Source organism: Hemiscyllium ocellatum, chromosome 1, assembly GCF_020745735.1.
Source record: "Hemiscyllium ocellatum isolate sHemOce1 chromosome 1, sHemOce1.pat.X.cur, whole genome shotgun sequence".
Taxonomy (NCBI): Eukaryota; Metazoa; Chordata; class Chondrichthyes; order Orectolobiformes; family Hemiscylliidae; genus Hemiscyllium; species Hemiscyllium ocellatum.
Window position 1 is genome coordinate 89,421,217 of NC_083401.1, and position 18,431 is coordinate 89,439,647.

The window sequence follows — 18,431 nt, forward strand, 5'->3', positions numbered from 1 at the left end:
GTCTTTTCTTGTTTTTAAAAACTTTCCTTATCCCCTGGCTTACCACTAATCTTTAACATATTGTATTTTTTTTTCTTTCAATTTGATGCTATCCTTAACTTCTCTGGTTAACCATGATTTTCTTTTCCAGGATATATCTCTGGATGTGCCACCAGCAGCACACTTCCCTTTAAATGGTATACATAGTTTTTAAGTGGGCTCTGCACTTCTGAAAATGAGCCCTTTGCTGATGCAAGTTTCTGTTGTAGCACAGATTACAGACCAAGCAGTTTAGCACCTTTAGGATTGCTATTTACGATCACAGTTTGTGACGTTCTGAATGAAGATACCTGCCTTGCCTTCAGTCATTTGTTCTGTTTAGTGGAATCAGTGTAGTTTGTTAGCTATGGGGTTCTTGGGCTGAAATGTGCAGTAGGTTCAATAGCCCAGAGAACTCCAAAGCATAACGGAATGCTCCAAAGCAGCACATGAAGAGGTAACAACTAATTTGTGGGTGGCACGGTGGAACAGTGGTTAGCACTGCTGCCTCACAGCGTCAGAGACCCGGGTTCAATTCCGCCTCAGGTGACTGACTGTGTGGAGTTTGCACATTCTCCCCGTGTCTGTGTGGGTTTCCTCCGGGTGCTCCGGTTTCCTCCCACAGTCCAAAAAGAAAGGTACAGGTTAGGTGAATTAGCCAGGCTAAATTGCCCGTAGTGTTAGGTGAAGGGGAAAATGTAGGGGAATGGGTCTGGGTGGTTTGCGCTTCGGCGGGTTGGTGTGGACTTGTTGGGCCGAAGGACCTGTTTCCACACTGTAACTAATCTAATCTAATCTAAGTAACAATGCTAAACAAATGTCCAAAGTTCAATCCATGCGTTATAAGCATGTTAACAATGTACAAGTGATAACTGCAACATTATAACTTACACTCAGGCAGTACCCATGGTTAACTTGACAAACCACATGAACCCTAGCACAGAAGCTGAAATTGTCACCTCCATCCAAATGATATATCCCAAAAGGCATGGGAAAACTGCACTATATGTCAAAATTGATATTGAGGGAAGTGTAAGTATTATCCCTTTGTGCATCTTACTCAAGACGTACTCAGGAATCTGTCACAATGTGTTGCAGTCTGCACACTATAAACTGGCTGTTTATAACAGGTCTAAAATGATATGCACTATCCATTTTAAATGACGATATAGTTCATCAAGAAAGGCACCCAAAATTGAAACAGATGAGCTACCTTTGATTGGTCTTTCAGCATTTGCATATCTATATATTATTACAAACCATGAGGTGATAGTTCCATCAATTGCAACACCAAGGATTCCACACTGCAGCATTAAGCCTATCCATCACCTGACTAAATGTAATCCTGACAATTTGATGCTTTTCACAACTTTAAAGGTGATGCAATGTTACATCTAAAAGACAGTGCCCAATCCAGCATCAACCCTTCTCCTAAATGCAGTGTGCATCCTGGATTGATTCAGGACATAATCAAACTGCAACTGGATTTCATTTTACAAAATGACATCACCCAGAAAGTCAAGCATTACACTGATTAGCTTTGAAGAATGATGGCACTCTAAACATGTGTTTCATTTCAAGATGACTGAGAAATGTGCTAAGATGTCCACATGTCATTCCCATCCAAGTAGAACTTAATCCCAAGTTTTCAGTTTCCTAGTATTTGTCCAAGCTCTGTCAAGAATGCATATTGGCTGATACATGCTTTCTTGGAGTTGCAAGAACAGGGGTAGCATGGTGGCTCAGTTGTTAGCACTTCTACCTCAAAGCACCAGGGACCAAAGTTTGATTCTAGCCTCAAGCGACTGTGTGGTTTTTGCACATTCTCTCTGTGTCTACGTGGGATTCCTCTGGGTGCTCCAGTTTCATCCCACATCCGAGAATGTGCAGGAGTGTGGATTAGCCTTGGGAAATGCAGGGAAAAGGGGGAATGGTTTCAGTGGGATGCTGCTTGGTGAGTCATCGTGGACTGAATGATCTGTTCTGACATTGTAGGGATTGTAATGGATACCTTTTAGAACACTTTTCTGCAGATAATGTTTTCTTAGATTGCCATCTGGATTATCCAGGACATACTCCAAGCACATATGGATCATATCATTAAAACTTTACCAGGCTGTCTCTGTATTGTGGATGGCATTTCAGTTCTATGAAGAATAACGTGAACATGACCCATATCCCTAGCAGCTCGTGACAGCAGCAAGGAAGTATGATTTTGTTTTCAACAGTAAAAAAAAGTCATACCAACATGAGACAAACCAAGTTCTCCAGTTCAATCTCTGTTCCAACAGGTAATAAACATGATCCTGCCAAAATGGACAGTGCACACAGCTGGTGTCTACACTACAATACAAAGATAACTTACAAAAATACTTTTTATCCTCAGATGTTCTGAATTTTGTAACCAAAGTATCACCTCTTCAAATTCTTTACGATTTTTATGTCGTTTTATGTCGTCGTTGTCTATGGGAATAGTGCCAGAAGACTGGAGGATAGCAAATGTGGTCCCCTTGTTCAAGAAGGGGAGTAGGGATAGCCAGAGTAACTATAGGCCGGTGAATCTCACTTCTGTTGTGGGCAAAGTCTTAGAGAGAATTGTAAGGGATAGGATTTATGAACATCTGGATAGGAACAATGTGATCAAGGATAGTCAGCATGGTTTTGTGAAGTGCAGGTCGTGCTTCACAAACCTTATTGAGTTCTTTGAGAAGGTGACCAAGGAAGTGGACGAGGGTAAAGCAGTAGATGTGGTGTATATGGATTTTAGCAAGGCGTTCGATAAGGTACCCCATGACAGGCTAATGCAAAAACTAAGGAGGTATGGCATTGAGGGTGCATTAGAGGTTTGGATTAGGAATTGGCTGGCTGGAAGGAGACAGAGGGTAGTAGTTGATGGTATAGGTTCATCTTGGAGTGCAGTTACTAACGGTGTTCCACAAGGATCTGTTTTGGGACCATTGCTGTTTGTCATTTTTATAAATGACCTAGAGGAGGGGCTTGAAAGCTGGGTGAGCAAGTTTGCGGATGACACGAAAGTCGGTGGAGTTGTGGACAGCGAAGAAGGATGTGGCCAGTTACAGCGGGATATAGATAAGTTGCAGAGCTGGGCAGAAAGGTGGCAAATGGAATTCAATGTAGCTAAGTGTGAAGTCATTCACTTTGGTAGTAGTAACAAGAAGATGGATTACTGGGCTAATGGTAGGCTACTTTGTAGTGTGGATGAGCAGAGGGATCTTGGTGTCCATGTACACAGATCTCTGAAAGTTGCCACCCAGGTAAATAGTGCTGTGAAGAAGGCATATGGTGTACTGGGCTTTATTGGTAGAGGAATTGAGTTCCGGAGTCCTGAGGTCATGTTGCAGTTGTATAAGACTCTGGTGCAGCCTCATCTGGAGTATTGTGTGCAGTTTTGGTCGCCATACTATAGGAAGGATGTGGAGGCATTGGAACGGGTGCAGAGGAGGTTTACCAGGATGTTGCCTGGCATGGTAGGAAGATCGTATGAGGAAAGGCTGAGGCACTTGGGGCTGTTCTCATTGGAGAAAAGAAGGTTTAGGGGAGATTTGATAGAGGTGTACAAGATGATTAGGGGTTTAGATAGGGTTGACAGTGAGAACCTTTTTCCGCTAATGGAATCAGCTGTTACTAGGGGACACAGCTTTAAATTAAGGGTGGTAGGTATAGGACAGATGTTAGGGGTAGATTCTTTATTCAGCGGGTTGTGAGTTCATGGAATGCCCTGCCAGGAGCAGTGGTGGACTCTCCCTCTTTATGGTCATTTAAGCAGGCATTGGATAAGCATATGGAGGTTATTGGGCTAGTGTTGGTTAGGTAGGCTTCGGTCGGCGCAACATCGAGGGCTGAAGGGCCTGTACTGCGCTGTATTGTTCTATGTTCTATGTTCTATGTTCTAAACATACACTGTACTTACAGCAGGAAGAATACGAGCAGGAAGAATACGAGCAGACATTTTAAAATATCTGATAAATGCTCCAACATCTAAAAATTGTCTATGTCAATATTAAAATCCCAACAAGCTCACCATATTAGAAATAGATGCAGCTCCAAAAGGCTTTGGTAAATGTGTTTTTTACAGAATCTGCTGCAATTGTTTGAAAAGTCATGACCACAGCTCAGCTTGGCCATGCCAACATTGAAAGTGAGGCTCTTTTTCTAGTTTTTGGGATACATTAGTTTCAACATATCTCTTCAGTCATTCATATCTATGCCCAGTAGAAACTGTTGGAAGTGGTCTGTTGCAAACCTCTTACAAGTGTACCTCTACAACTACAATATCTACTTGCACCGATCCAAGGCTATGATATAGAAATACGATCAAATTCACATTAGATGGTGACCAGCTGTAATATTTCAAATATGTCATCATAAACAGGTGTCAGAAGTACATCCAATAGGCCCTTAAGCTCACATATTCCTTCTGGTTATTTAGAGATGAACTAGGGCCCTCCAGGGTTATAAACTTTAAAGGCAAACATGCCATTATTCTTCAAGATCTACCTCAAGACATGCTGGACAATATCCAATATACATCTCTGCTGAGAAAGCTAAGAGATTAGAAAATAAATTTGTACATTGGCCCAGCTTTAATAAAGAGGCTGAACGTCTAATCAAGATATGTGAAGCTTGTCAATGCCATCAATTTCATCAACAGAGTAAATCTTTCTTTCCCACATGTCATTCCTTTTGAATTGTGGTACAAAAATGCAATTGATATTTTCCATGTCTAAGGACATGATTATGTTCTGGTGGCTGACGACTTCACCAAATTGCCCTTTGTGCAACAAATTAAAGATACCAGTGGTGCACTGATTGTTGACAAACTGGCTACTATATGCAGTACACACAATGTACCTCAACAATTTGGTCTGATAACAGCCAGGAGTACGCTAGTGCAAACTTTCAAGACAAAAATGGGGTGTTCAATGTATTACCTCTTCTCCTCAGTCCCTATTCTCAGTCAAATGATCTTGCAGAACAATATTATAAAATCCTAACTTTGTGCCATCAACAAATTTGAATGCGTCACTTTCTATGCTATAACACTGTGATATTATAGCCTTGCAAATCATTAGTTTTGTAAATACGTTTTGTAAAAAAACTTCAAGATATCTGAGTTAACAGGTTTATATATCTGTGTTTGATATATATTATTCTTTCTTATATGTGGCTGTTTCCTTTCCTAAAGGACATGAGTAAACCAAATGGGTTTTTCCAAAAATCAATTTCATGGTCATCATTAGACTCCTTATTCCAGATTTTTATTGAATTTGAATTCCACATCTGCCGTGGGAGGATTCAAACCCGAGTCCCCAGAACATCACCTCTGGGTCTCTGGATTAACAGTCCAATGATGACCCCACTAGGCCATCACCTCCCCATTCTGCTCCTACTTTCAGGGATTATCCAATCTAATGCATTACTATTCAAATAAATTAGTTTACTTATGGTTAGTACATAGTTAATTGGCATCATCTCAATAATCATTTGGAGGAAGTGGTGAACTTCAGAGAAATTTTAGTTCTGGATCTTATTTACAAAGCTAGTCTCCAGCAGGGACGTCTGCCTAGTTATCGAGTGGAACCTTCTTTACTCAGTCAGATTTGTCTAGACAAAAAACACTTGCAAACTTTGGCCCAATAATGAAATATTTATATGATCAAAACACAATTATTTCCAGCAAATATAGCTGGTTATGCTATAACGCTTATTTCTTCAATATGAATTAGCTATAACAGAATTGAAGAATTTAGACTATTATTTGTTCAATGTGAACTTTCCTTACCTGTATTGGCTATAATATGATTCCGGTCCCATCGATTTAAATAGTGCTGCTTTTGAACAATTTTCTTCTAATGTGGGATCACATGGGAATGGAACTATTGTGTTATATCAAAAAAGACTGTATGTTGCAAAATTATGGAGAATACAAATGTTACTTTATTACTTGTTCATCAAATTATAGCTAATTAATCATAAAAGCCAACTGTTGTTAATTTCAAATAGATTAATAAATAATGAGAACACGTTTTGTTCTGCTTTGATTTTGGGTGATTTTGAGAAATTGACAATGCTTGAACATGGATTACAGGTAAATTGAAGATGTAGTATTTATTTAGGAATTGCAACATTTTTAATAAAGAGATAAAAGATAATGGATTAGTGGAGCTGGAAGAGCACAGCAGTTCAGGCAGCATCCGAGGAGCAGTAAAATCGACGTTTCGGGCAAAAGCCCTTCATCAGGAATACAGGCAGAGAGCCTGAAGCATGGAGAGATAAGTGAGAGGAGGGTAGGGGTGGGGAGAAAGTAGCATAGAGTACATTGGGTGAGTGGGGGAGGGGATGAAGGTGATAGGTCGGGGGAAGGGGAGGGTGGAGTGGATAGGTGGAAAAGAAGATAGGCAGGTAGGACAAGTCATGGGGACAGTGCTGAGCTGGAAGTTGGGAACTGCGGTGAGGTGGGGGAAGGGGAAATGAGGAAACTGTTAAAGTCCACATTGATGCCCTAGGCTTCTTCCTCCAGGCATCTGGTGGTGAGGGAGTGGCGGTGAAGGAGGTCCAGGACCTCCATGTACTCGGCAGAGTGGGAGGGAGAGTTGAAATGTTGGACCACAGGGCATTGTGGTTGATTGGTGCGGGTGTCCCGGAGATGTTCCCTAAAGCGCTTTGCTAGGAGGCGTTCAGTCTCCCCAATGTAGAGGAGACCGCATCGGGAGCAACGGATACAATAAATGATATTGGTGGATGTGCAGGTAAAACTTTGATGGATGTGGAAAGCTCCTTTAGGGCTTGGATGGAGGTGAGGGAGGAGATGTGGGCGCAGGTTTTGCAATTCCTGCGGTGGCAGGGGAAGGTGCCAGAATGGGAGGGTGGGTTGAAGGGGGGGGCGTGGACCTGACCAGGTAGTCACGGAGGGAACGGTCTTTGCAAAAGGCAGAAAGGGTTGGGGTGGGAAATCTATCCCTGGTGGTGGGGTCTGTTTTGAGGTGGTGGAAATGTCGGCGGATGATTTGGTTTATGCGAAGATTGGTAGGGTGGAAGGTGAGCACCTGGGGCGTTCTGTCCTTGTTACGGTTGGAGGGGTGGGGTCTGACCTTCCCAACAGTACCCTTCCACCGACACTCTCATTCGTTTGGCCGAACCGGTCCTCACCCTTAACAATTTCTCCTTCGAATCCTCTCACTTCCTCCAGACCAAAGGTGTAGGCATGGGCACACGTCTGGGCCCCAGCTGTGCCTGTCTCTTTGTTGGCTATGCAGAACAGTCGATCTTCCGTAATTACACCAGAACCACTCCCCACCTCTTCCTCCGCTACATTGATGACTGCATTGGCGCCACCTCGTGCTCTTGCGAGGAGGTTGAGCAATTCATTAACTTCACCAACACATTCCACCCTAACCTAAAATTTACCTGGACCATCTCTGACACCTCCCTCCCCTTCCTAGACCTCTCCATCTCCACTAATGACGACCGACTTGATACCGACACTTTTTACAAACCCACCGACTCCCACAGTTTCCTGGATTACACCTCTTCCCACCCCACCTCATGCAAAAAATGCCATCACGTATTCCCAATTCCTCCGCCTCCACCGTATCTGCTCCCAAGAGGACCAGTTCCACCATAGAACACACCAGATGGCCTCCTACTTTGGAGACTGCAATTTCCCTTCCCACATGGTTAATGGTGTCCTCCAACGCATCTCGTCCACATCCCGCACCTCCGCCCTCAGACCCCTCCAACCGTTACAAGGACAGAATGTCCCTGGTGCCCTTCCACCCTACCAACCTTCACATAAACCAAATCATCCGCCGACATTTCCGCCACCTCAAAACAGACCCCACCCCATTCCGCCTTCCGCAAAGACCGTTCCCTCCGTGACTACCTGGTCAGGTCCACGGCCCCCCTTTAACTCACCCTCCCATCCTGGCACCTTCCCCTGCCACTGCAGGAATTGCAAAACCTGCACCCACACTTCTACCCTCACCTCCATCCAAGGCCCTAAAGGAGCCTTCCACATCCATCAAAGTTTTACCTGCACATCCACCAATATAATTTATTGTATCGGTTGCTCCCGATACGGTCTCCTCTACATTGAGGAGACTGGATGCCTCCTAGCAGAGTGCTTTAGGGAACATCTCCGGGACACCCGCACCAATCAACCACACCGCCCTGTGGCCCAACATTTCAACTCCCCCTCCCACTCTGCCGAGTACATGGAGGTCCTGGACCTCCTTCACCGCCGCTCCCTCACCACCCGACGCCTGAAGGAAGAACGCCTCATCTTCCGCCTCGGAACACTTCAACCCCAGGGCATCAATGTGGACTTCAACAGCTTCCTCATTTCCCCTTCCCCCACCTCACCCTAGTTCCAAACTTCCACACTGTCCCCATGACTTGTCCTACCTGCCTATCTTCTTTTCCACCTATCCACTCTACCCTCCCCCCCGACCTATCACCTTCATCCCCTCTCCCACTCACCTATTGTACTCTATGCTACTTTCTCCCCACCCCCATCCTCCTCTATCTTATCTCTCCACCTTTCAGGCTCTCTGCCTCCATTCCTGATGAAGGGCTTTTGTCCGAAACATCGATTTTACTGCTCCTCGGATGCTGCCTGAACTGCTGTGCTCTCCCAGCACTACTAATCCCGAATCTGGTTTCCAGCATCTGCAGTCATTATTTTTACCTAGATAAAAGATAATGTTAGTTCTAAATCCAACAGGATATTTCTATGAGGATTAAATTGGGTAGTCCAAAAATTGAACGGCAAGATCGTGATGCAAGATCAACTCATACCCGCTGAATAAAATGCTAACATGCTCATTACATTGGATTTCTGCATGCAACCAACACTCCTTGTGCCACTTATTGGCTGCATGCATTGACAGAGTCTAATTATTGTGAATGCTCAGCAGGCTATCCTGCACTATTTAAAGGGAACATACATTGTGGCTGCTGGAGGCACACATGCCATTTGGAATAGTGCTGTGCAACAAAAGAACAATGGCTAATCCTGGGAGAAAACAGCACGGTTTTCAGGTGACACACTAATGATGTTGATTGAAATGGTGGGAGGAGAGATGCACCGTATCCTCAGGCAGCAGGTAGTCTCACTGGCCTTTGCTCACAATGCGTAGTACACATAGCCAAGAACCTCGATGCATTGCAGAAAGATGTTTAAGTACCTTACAAAAGTGATCAAGATCATTGCTATCTGTACTACATTTGTTGTTCATCTCTAATTGCTCTTGAGAAGGTGCCTTAAACTGCTGCAGTCCATGACACAGTGCTATCCAAGTTTGCGATCCCGGAATATAGAAGCAGTGGAGAGAAAAGAAATGTCAGAAATAGGAGCTGGAGTATTTGGCTTGTTGTACCTCCTTCACCAGTCGGTAAAATCATGACTAATCTGATGGTGATCTTAACACCATTTTACTGCTTAAACCCCATCCCTTTGACTCCTTTGCTGGTTAAAGATCAGTCAAACGCAACCCTGATTGCACATGTTTCAAATGTGTGATTTGGAGGAAACTTACTTTTAGTTGGGAAATCATAAAGTATTGGAGAAATTCAGCAGGTCTGTCAGGACTTGTGGGGAGAGAAACAAAGTTAATATTTTGAATCTGATATGAGTAAAAAATGAGGTCTGCAGATGCTGGAGATCACAGCTGAAAATGTGTTGCTGGTTAAAGCACAGCAGGTTAGGCAGCATCTCAGGAGCAGGAAATTCTACATTTCGAGCATAAGCCCTCAAGGGCTTATGCTCGAAATGTCGAATTCCCTATTCCTGAGATGCTGCCTAACCTGCTGTGCTTTAACCAGCAACACATTTTCAGCTGAATCTGATATGACACTTCTCTTAAAGAATCAGGAGTCAAAAGAAAGTAAAAAAAAAGTCATTTAATTGATGTCTGATTGATTGCCATTCAAAATGATGTCAGAATTGTGCTTTTCAGGCTTCTATTTTCCCTTTCCCAACTACAATACTTGTGTCCACCTTGTCTCTTCCTGTGTCTGCTAAAGAGGGGTAGAGTTTAAAATTTACTCATAAGTTAGCATTTCATGTTTCTTTCCTACCATTGCTTAAAAACAACGTGATTGCAAAAAAGTGCTATTTTTCTGTTCATGAAAAAGCCTGGTGTGCATTTTGGTAAAATTAGCCAATTTTAATCCTATTTCCACATTTTAGATAACTCTAAGAATAGAGAAGCTTGACATTTAAAACTCTCCCTCCTACCCCATAAGTCGTAGAATCATGGAATCATGCAAAAAGAAGACGCACTTCAGCCCATTGAGTGAGTACTGCTAAATATCCGCCACTGTCTACATTAGCCCCAATCTCCCGCATCGGACCCATAACCTTGAATTCTATGATATTTCAAGTTATGCTCAGGTTGTAGGGAAACTATGGAAGCCCAGGTGGACTGGAATGAATATTCTTTTAATTCTTTAGTTAGCATAACACAATTCTAATTATAGAAGGAGATTGGTTGCTTCTAAGATTGTTTAGCATAATTGACCAAGAGGTGCAGCATTTGGAAGGTTTCCGCAGGGATTTTCACAGCTCTGCCATTCTTCTTCCAATGTGACAAGAGATTAGGGCAACATGGAAGCATAGGAGCTAGGAGCATGAGTAGGCCATTCAACCCTTCAAGACAGCTCTATGACTAAATATGATCCTCTATCTCAATGCCATCTTTCCATACTCACGAGATGAACCTTAATGCCTTTGAAATCTAAGACATTCCCTATCTCTTTCTTGAATTTATTCAGTGACTTGATCTCCAAAACTGTCTGTATTACAGAATTCCACAACTTCTAACCCTTCGACTAAAAACAGTTTTTCTTCATTTCAGTCTTAAATGGTCCACCCTGTACTCAGAGGCAGTGTCCCATATGCCTGAACTCAAAGCCTCTGACAATGAAGGACAATTTACTGTTTGCCTTTATAAATGCTTACCGCAGCTGCCAGCCTGGCCTTTCATTTATTGCGTTCAAGAGCACTCAGATCCTTTTGTACATTCACATTTACCAATATATCACCATCCTTGCTGTTTTTCACAACAGTCTAAAACTTCACATTTCGCCACATTGTTCCGTATCTGACCTGTATTTGTCGACTTGCTCAACTAGTCTAAATTACCTTGAAGCCTCCTCCTCACATCACACAATATTACCTAGTTTGTGTTGTCAGCAAACTTTGAAATGATGTGTTTGGTTCCCTTATGCAGGCCATTTATACATATTGTCAATAGTTGACACCCAAGCATTGATCCTGACAGTAGTCCACTAGTCATTGCCTAACAGTCAGAAAAAAGATCAATTTATTCCCACTCTCTGTTTCCTATCCGTCAATCAATTCTCAATTAACCTTACCTCCATCCCATGTACTTTAACTTTCCTACTAACCTCTTCTGACAGATCTTACCAAACACCTTCTAAAACACTAAATGTACCACATCTATTGATTCCTCCAAATCTGTTGTATTAGTTCTATCTACAAGAAACTCTTGTCAAATTAGAGTCATAGAGTCATAGAACTGTACAACATGGAAACAAACCCTTTGACCCAACTCATCCATGTTGACCAGATATCTTAAATAGATCTAATCTAAGCTTTTTGCATCAGAGAGTGGCGAGAGCTGGGCGGAAGTGAAGTCGGAGTGCAAAGCCGGTTGGGAAGGTAAGTGATTGTTATTTAAGAACTTACCTCAACATTAACAGTTTTTTCACATCAGAGAGTGGCGGGAGCTGGGCGGAAGTGAAGGCAGAGCACAAAGCCAGTCGGGAAGGTAAGTGATTGTTATTTGAGTGGGTGTGTTCTAGATCCCAGGTCCTACAAAGTAGGGCCTCCCTCCCTCCTCCTCTAACCTAAATTAAGAGTCACAGACTAGCCCCAAAAAGAAGGTCCAAGGAAGTTCCCATGGATTGAAGAGTGAGGCTTTAGCTCAGGAGTCTTTGACAAGGAGGTTGAGTGAAATGATTACGCCACAGTTGACGAGGGTCAAGACATGACTGCCAATCTGGTTCAGTGTGCTACGTGCTTGATGTGGGAGGTCAACGACTCTGATGTGTCTGGCTCGTATAAGTGTGGAAAGTGTGTGCACGTTCAGCTACTGACAGAGCATATTGCAGCACTAATGAAAGAACTCGAGGACCTTAGGCTCATCCGAGAGAACGAGATCTTTCTGGACAAGACCTTCAGCGAGGTTATTACACCAATCATACCAGAAGAGAGCAGACAATGAGGAAGGCAGAGAGGAGACAGGTGCAAGAGATGCTGGGGGAAGTACCTGTCAGGAACAAGTTGAATCTTTTGGAAACAGTAGAGACAGATGACACTGCCAGTCCACGAGGTGGCCAGGTCCGTCAATCAAAAGTTGGCCCAGAGGCAGAGTGGAAGAGTCGGACATCGCACAGAGCCGTGGTAATAGGGGACTCCATAGTGAAAGGAACTGACTGGCGTTTTTGTGGCAGCAGACGGGACTTAAGGATGGTGTGTGGCCTTCCTGGTGCCAGAGTTAAAGACATCACAGACAGAGTGCAGAAAATCCTCAAGGATGAAGGTGAAGAGCCAGAGGTGGTGGTACATGTCGGCACAAATGATGTCGGGAAGAGGAGGAGGAACATACTACAACGGAACTTCAGAGAACGAGGAAGAAGGCTGAAAAGCAGGACGTTCAGGGTGGTTATCTCTGGTTTGCTTCCAGTTCCTCAGGCTGGTAAGGCCAGAAACAGGGAGATAATTGACTTGAATGTGTGGCTGGGGAACTGGTGCAGGAAGCAAGGATTTAAGTTCTTGGATCACTGGGGTATGTTTTGTGGTAAGCATAAATTCTACAAGAAAGACGGTTTGCACCTTAATAGATAAAAAGATCTTTTTGGGAGTCATCTACAGACCCCCAAACAGTAGTCTGGATGTCAGATGTAAGTTGAATCAGGAGCTGAAATTGGCCTGTCGCAAAGTTGTTCCGACAGTTGTTATGGGGGATTTCAACATGCAGGTAGACTGGGAGAATCAGGATGGTATTGGACCTCAAGAGAGAGACCTTGTGGAGTGCCTCAGAGATGGATTCTTAGAGCAGCTGGTGCTGGAGCCGACCAGAGAGAAGGCAATTCTGGATCTGGTATTGTGCAATGAACCAGAATTGGTCAGGGACCTCGAAGTGAAGGAGCCATTGGGAAGTAGTGACCATAATACAACAAGCTTCAATCTGCAATTTGAGAGGGAGAGGGTACAGTCAGAAGTGACAACATTTCTGTTGAATAAAGGGAACTATGGAGCTATGAGGGAGGAGCTGGCCAAAGTTCAGTGGTGGAATACCTTAGTAGGGATGACAGTGGAAGAACAATGGTGGATATTTCTGTGTATAATGCAGAAGTTGCAGGATCAGTTCATTCCAAAAAGGAAGAAAGATCCTTGGAGGAGGCATGGGTGGCTGTGGCTGACGAGGCAAGTTAAGAAACATATAAAGTTAAAAGAGAAAAAGTATAACATAGCAAAAATAAGTGGGAAAACAGAGGACTGGGAAGTTTTTAAAGAACAACAGAGGATTACTAAGAAGGAAATACACACAGAAAAAAATGAGGTAAGAAGGTAAACTGGCTAATAATATAAAGGAGGATAGTAAAAGCTTTTTTAGGTATGTGAAAAGCAAAAGAATGGTAAAGACTAAAATTGGGCCCTTGAAGACAGAAACAGGGGAATATATTACGGGAAACAAAGAAATGGCAGAAGAATTGAATTGGTACTTCAGATCTGTGTTCACTGGGGAAGACACAAACAATCTCCTTGAGATAACAGTGGATGAAGGACCTGAACTTAAGGGAATTTATATTTGCCAGGAATTGGTGTTGGAGAGACTGTTAGGTCCGAAGGTTGATAAGTCCCTGGGGCCTGATGGTCTACATCCCAGGGTACTGAAGGAGAAATTGTGGATGCGTTGGTGATTATTTTCCAGAGTTCGATAGATTCAGGATCAGTTCCTGCAGATTGGAGGGTGGCTAATGTTATACCACTTTTTAAGAAAGGTGGGAGAGAGAAAGCAGGAAATTATAGACCAGTTAGTCTGACCTCAGTGGTGGGAAAGATGCTGGAGTCTATTATAGAGGATGAAATTACGGCACATCTGGATAGTGGTAACAGGATAGGACAGAGTCAGCATGGATTTATGAAGGGGAAATCATGCTTGACTAATCTTCGGGAATTTTTTGAGGATGTAACTCTGAAGATGGACGAGGGAGATCCAGTAGATATGGTGTACCTGGACTTTAAGAAAGCTTTTGATAAGTCCGACATAGGAGGTTAGTGAGCAAAGTTAGGGCGCATGGTATTGGAGCAAAGTACTAACTTGGATTGAAAGTTGGTTGGCTGACAGGAAACAAAGAGTAGTGATAAACGACTCCATTTCGGAATGGCAGACAGTAACCAGTGGGGTACTGCAGGAATCAGTACTAGGACCGCAGCTTTTTACAATATATGTTAATGATATAGAAGATGGTATTAGCAATAACATTAGCAAATTTGCTGATGATACTAAGCTGGGTGGCAGGGTGAAATGTGATGAGGATGTTAGGAGATTACAGGGTGACCTGGACAGGTTAGGTGAGTGGGCAGATACATGGCAGATGCAGTTTAATGTGGATAAATGTATGGTTATTCACTTTGGTGGCAAGAACAGGAAGGCAGATTACTACCTAAATGGAATCAAGTTAGGTAAAGGGGCAGTACAGAGAGATCTGGGTGTTCTTGTACACCAGTCACTGAAGGTAAGCATGCAGATACAGCAGGTAGTGAAGAAGGCTAATAGCATGCTGGCCTTCATAACAAAAGGGATTGAGTATAGAAGCAAAGAGGTTCTTCTGCAGCTGTACAGGGCCCTGGTGAGACCACACCGGGAGTACTGTGTGCAGTTCTGGTCTCCAAATTTGAGGAAAGACACTCTGGCTATTGAGGGAGTGCAGCGTAGGTTCATAAGGTCAATTCCTGGAATGGTGGATTACCTTACACTGAAAGACTGGAGTGACTGGGCTTGTATACCCTTGAGTTTAGAAGACTGAGAGGGGATCTGATTGAGACATATAAGATTATTAAAGGTTTGGACACTCTGGCGGCAGGAAACATGTTTCCGCTGTTGGGTGAGTGCCGAACCAGAGGACACAGCTTAAAAATATGGGGTAGACCATTTAGGACAGAGATGAGGAGAAACTTCTTCACCCAGAGAGTAGTGGCTGAGTGGACTGCTCTTCCCCAGAGGGCAGTGGAGGCCCAGTCTCTGAATTCATTTAAGAAAGAGTTGGATAGAGCTCTCAAGGATAGTGGAATCAAGGGTTGTGGAGATAAGGCAGGAACAGGATACTGATTAAGGATGATCAGCCATGATCATATTGAATGGTGGTGCAGGCTCGAAGAGCAGAATGGCCTACTCCTGCACCTATTATCTATTGTCCATTGTCTAATCTCATTTGCCAGTACTTAACCCATATCCCTCTAAACCCTTCTATTCATATATCCATCCAGACACCTTTTAAATGTTGTAATTGTACGAGTCTCCACCACTTCATCTGGCAGCTCATTCCATATACGCACCACCCTCTGCATGAAAACGTTGCTCCTTAGGTCCCTTTTAAATCTTTCCCTCCTCACCTTAAACCTATCCCCTTTAGTTTTGGACTCCACCACTCCAGAGAAAGTATCTTGTCTATTTACCCGATCCATGTTCCCTTAAGATGTTATATATCTTTATAAGGTCACCCCTCAATCTCTGACACTCCAGGGAACATAATCCCAAACTATTCAGCCTCTCCCAATAGCTCAAACCCTCTAACCCTGGGAACATCCTTGTATATCTTTTCTGAACTCTTTCAAGTTTCACAATATCCTTCCCAGAGCATGGAGACCAGAATTGCATGCAGTATTCCAATAGTGGCCTAATCAATGTCCTGTACATCCATAACATGACCTCTCAACTCCTATACTCTTACACCTGTGACTCCATTTTCAAGGAACTATGAGCCTGCACTCCAAGATCTCTTTGCTCAGCAACACTCCCAGAACCTTACTATTAAGTGTTTAAGTCCTGCCCTGATTTGCCTTTCCAAAATGCATTGTTAAGCATAATGTGCCTTTCACAAATCCACGCTGACTTTGTCAAATTCTGTTCATGGTTTACAAATGTTCTATTGTCACGTCTTGTATCAAAGCATCTAGCAATTTCCCCAATACTGATATGTAGCAAACTGGATATAATTTTCTTCCCTTACTTCCCTCCATTTTTAAACAGTGAGGTTACATTTGCTAATGGCTCCAGAGTCTCAAGAAGTTTGGAAAATGATCACCATGCATTCAATCCTTCCAAGACCACTAACCTTAGTATTATGGGATGTATATCAGGCATTGGTGGTTTCTTGGTCTTCAACCCCATAACTACTCCAGGACTATTTTCTTACTAATACTGATTCCCTTCAATTATGCTCTCTCATTAAATTCTTGGTTCCCTCATGTTCTTGGGAGATTATGTGTGTCCTGTTTTCTGAAGACAGAACCAAACTATGTTTAATTATTCTGTCATTTCTTTGTTTCCCATAATAAATTTCACAGCTTCTCCTATAAAATCATGACCTGAATGTTTATTTTGTTTTATCTAAGTTTAACTTAGCTATTCTCTGATGTATTTAAGAGATTTTTTTTTAATATGTTTTCACAATCCTCACACTACTGGTTGGTCAAAATGAGATGAACGTGCAATCCTGGAAATGGTGGCAGCGAATGTTGGAGCCTGCAGAACTGTTATCAATTTTAATAAACTTTTATTAAATTTTTACTGTAGCCAGTATCAACTCTTTAAAACAATATCTTTTTGTATTGATCCAAGACAATCTTAGATTTGCTTTTGACAGCACTTTTAAGTATGAGACCTCGGGCGATTTTGATTTGTTTTTCGTCTTCACAACAAAAGCTTAACAACAGGTTTAATACAACCTATGGATATACCTACTTATGGAGAAATTGTAAGGCTTGTTGAGAATATTCAGGGAGCACATAGCTTCTGAAAGTTTAGTAAGGAGATGCAAATTACAAGAAGACAGTATGGGACCTGTGCTATCTGCTTCTTAAAGATCCACCATGAGGGCATTTATCCATTTTCCTGACTCTGGCTTTGCATTGTTGACCACTGCACTGTACACAGTGGCTTGGATTTCAGCTATAGGTGTCAGAAGAAGAAGTTAACAGGAAACTAGAAATATGACAAAATAATTCAGTTAGATCTTAGATTTCACAAAAACAAATGTAAGTGTCAAGTACAGTTTATGTTACCATAAGTTCTGTAAACAAAGAGAGTCTACATCTTTCTCAATATGCTCATAGCTTTCCAAACCAATAAGGTAACATTTCCCTAGCTATGTCTCCTGCACACTGTGTAGCACATGCCCTTAGTAAGCAACAGCTGTTGAATTCTTTCCACAGAACCTCTTCACTTGCAGAATGTGAAAGGTCTAGCCCACAGATTAACCTGAATAAAACATTCCTTAAATTCTTGCAAAAGGCAAAGCTGGTGTCACGGAGCAGAAGTGTAAGATCAGATGATGATGTCAGTGCTTCTGAAGATTGAAGTGAATTTTAAGTAGTTTGAAGTGGCACACAGATACTAAAAACTGCTGACTCTGTGATAAAGGGGAAAGTTTAATAAGAACTCAGAGTGAAGACATATCTCAAAGGACAATGTTGTCAAAAAGTTTAAAAGAAATGACTTTTGAAATGAGAGACGTGGCAAGGAATTTAAGCTAAGAGGAAATCAAAAAATGGTTGAGAGGGGCAATATCTTCCAAAGCTTTTTTTGTTCTGGTTTGGAAATGAAATTGTGTTATTTTAATTAGAATGACATTTCATTTAAAGGAAGCAAATATTCAGATAAAAGTTTCATGACTATATTATTCATTGTTAAACAACAAACTTGGTCAATCCATGAAATGCTTGATTTTTTTTAGTGCTGATTCTGAAGGCAATATCATACAGAAATTTCCTTCTCTTTTCATGTAAGGTCAATAAATGTTTCAAGGATCAGAGGTAATGTCCAATGCAGTAAACAATGTTTAGAAAAACTAAAAATAAGTTATGTACAATACACGATGATATACGCTTGACCTCAAAATAACCCATGTTCCACAGAATGACTTTTTCCACCTCTAATCAGCTGGTTCGCAAACAAAATAGTCACTGAGTAACGAGTACGGAAATCACTAGCCTGTTTCAGCTCTGTGCAAAGAAATGTGCAAGCCCTAAATTATCCTGTTCTCATTAACTTGCATTGTGTCAGATTCATGTAGAAATTGGGCTGAACCTTCCATTTTTCAGACGGTATGTGGCAGTGGGTTTAACATTCCAAGATACC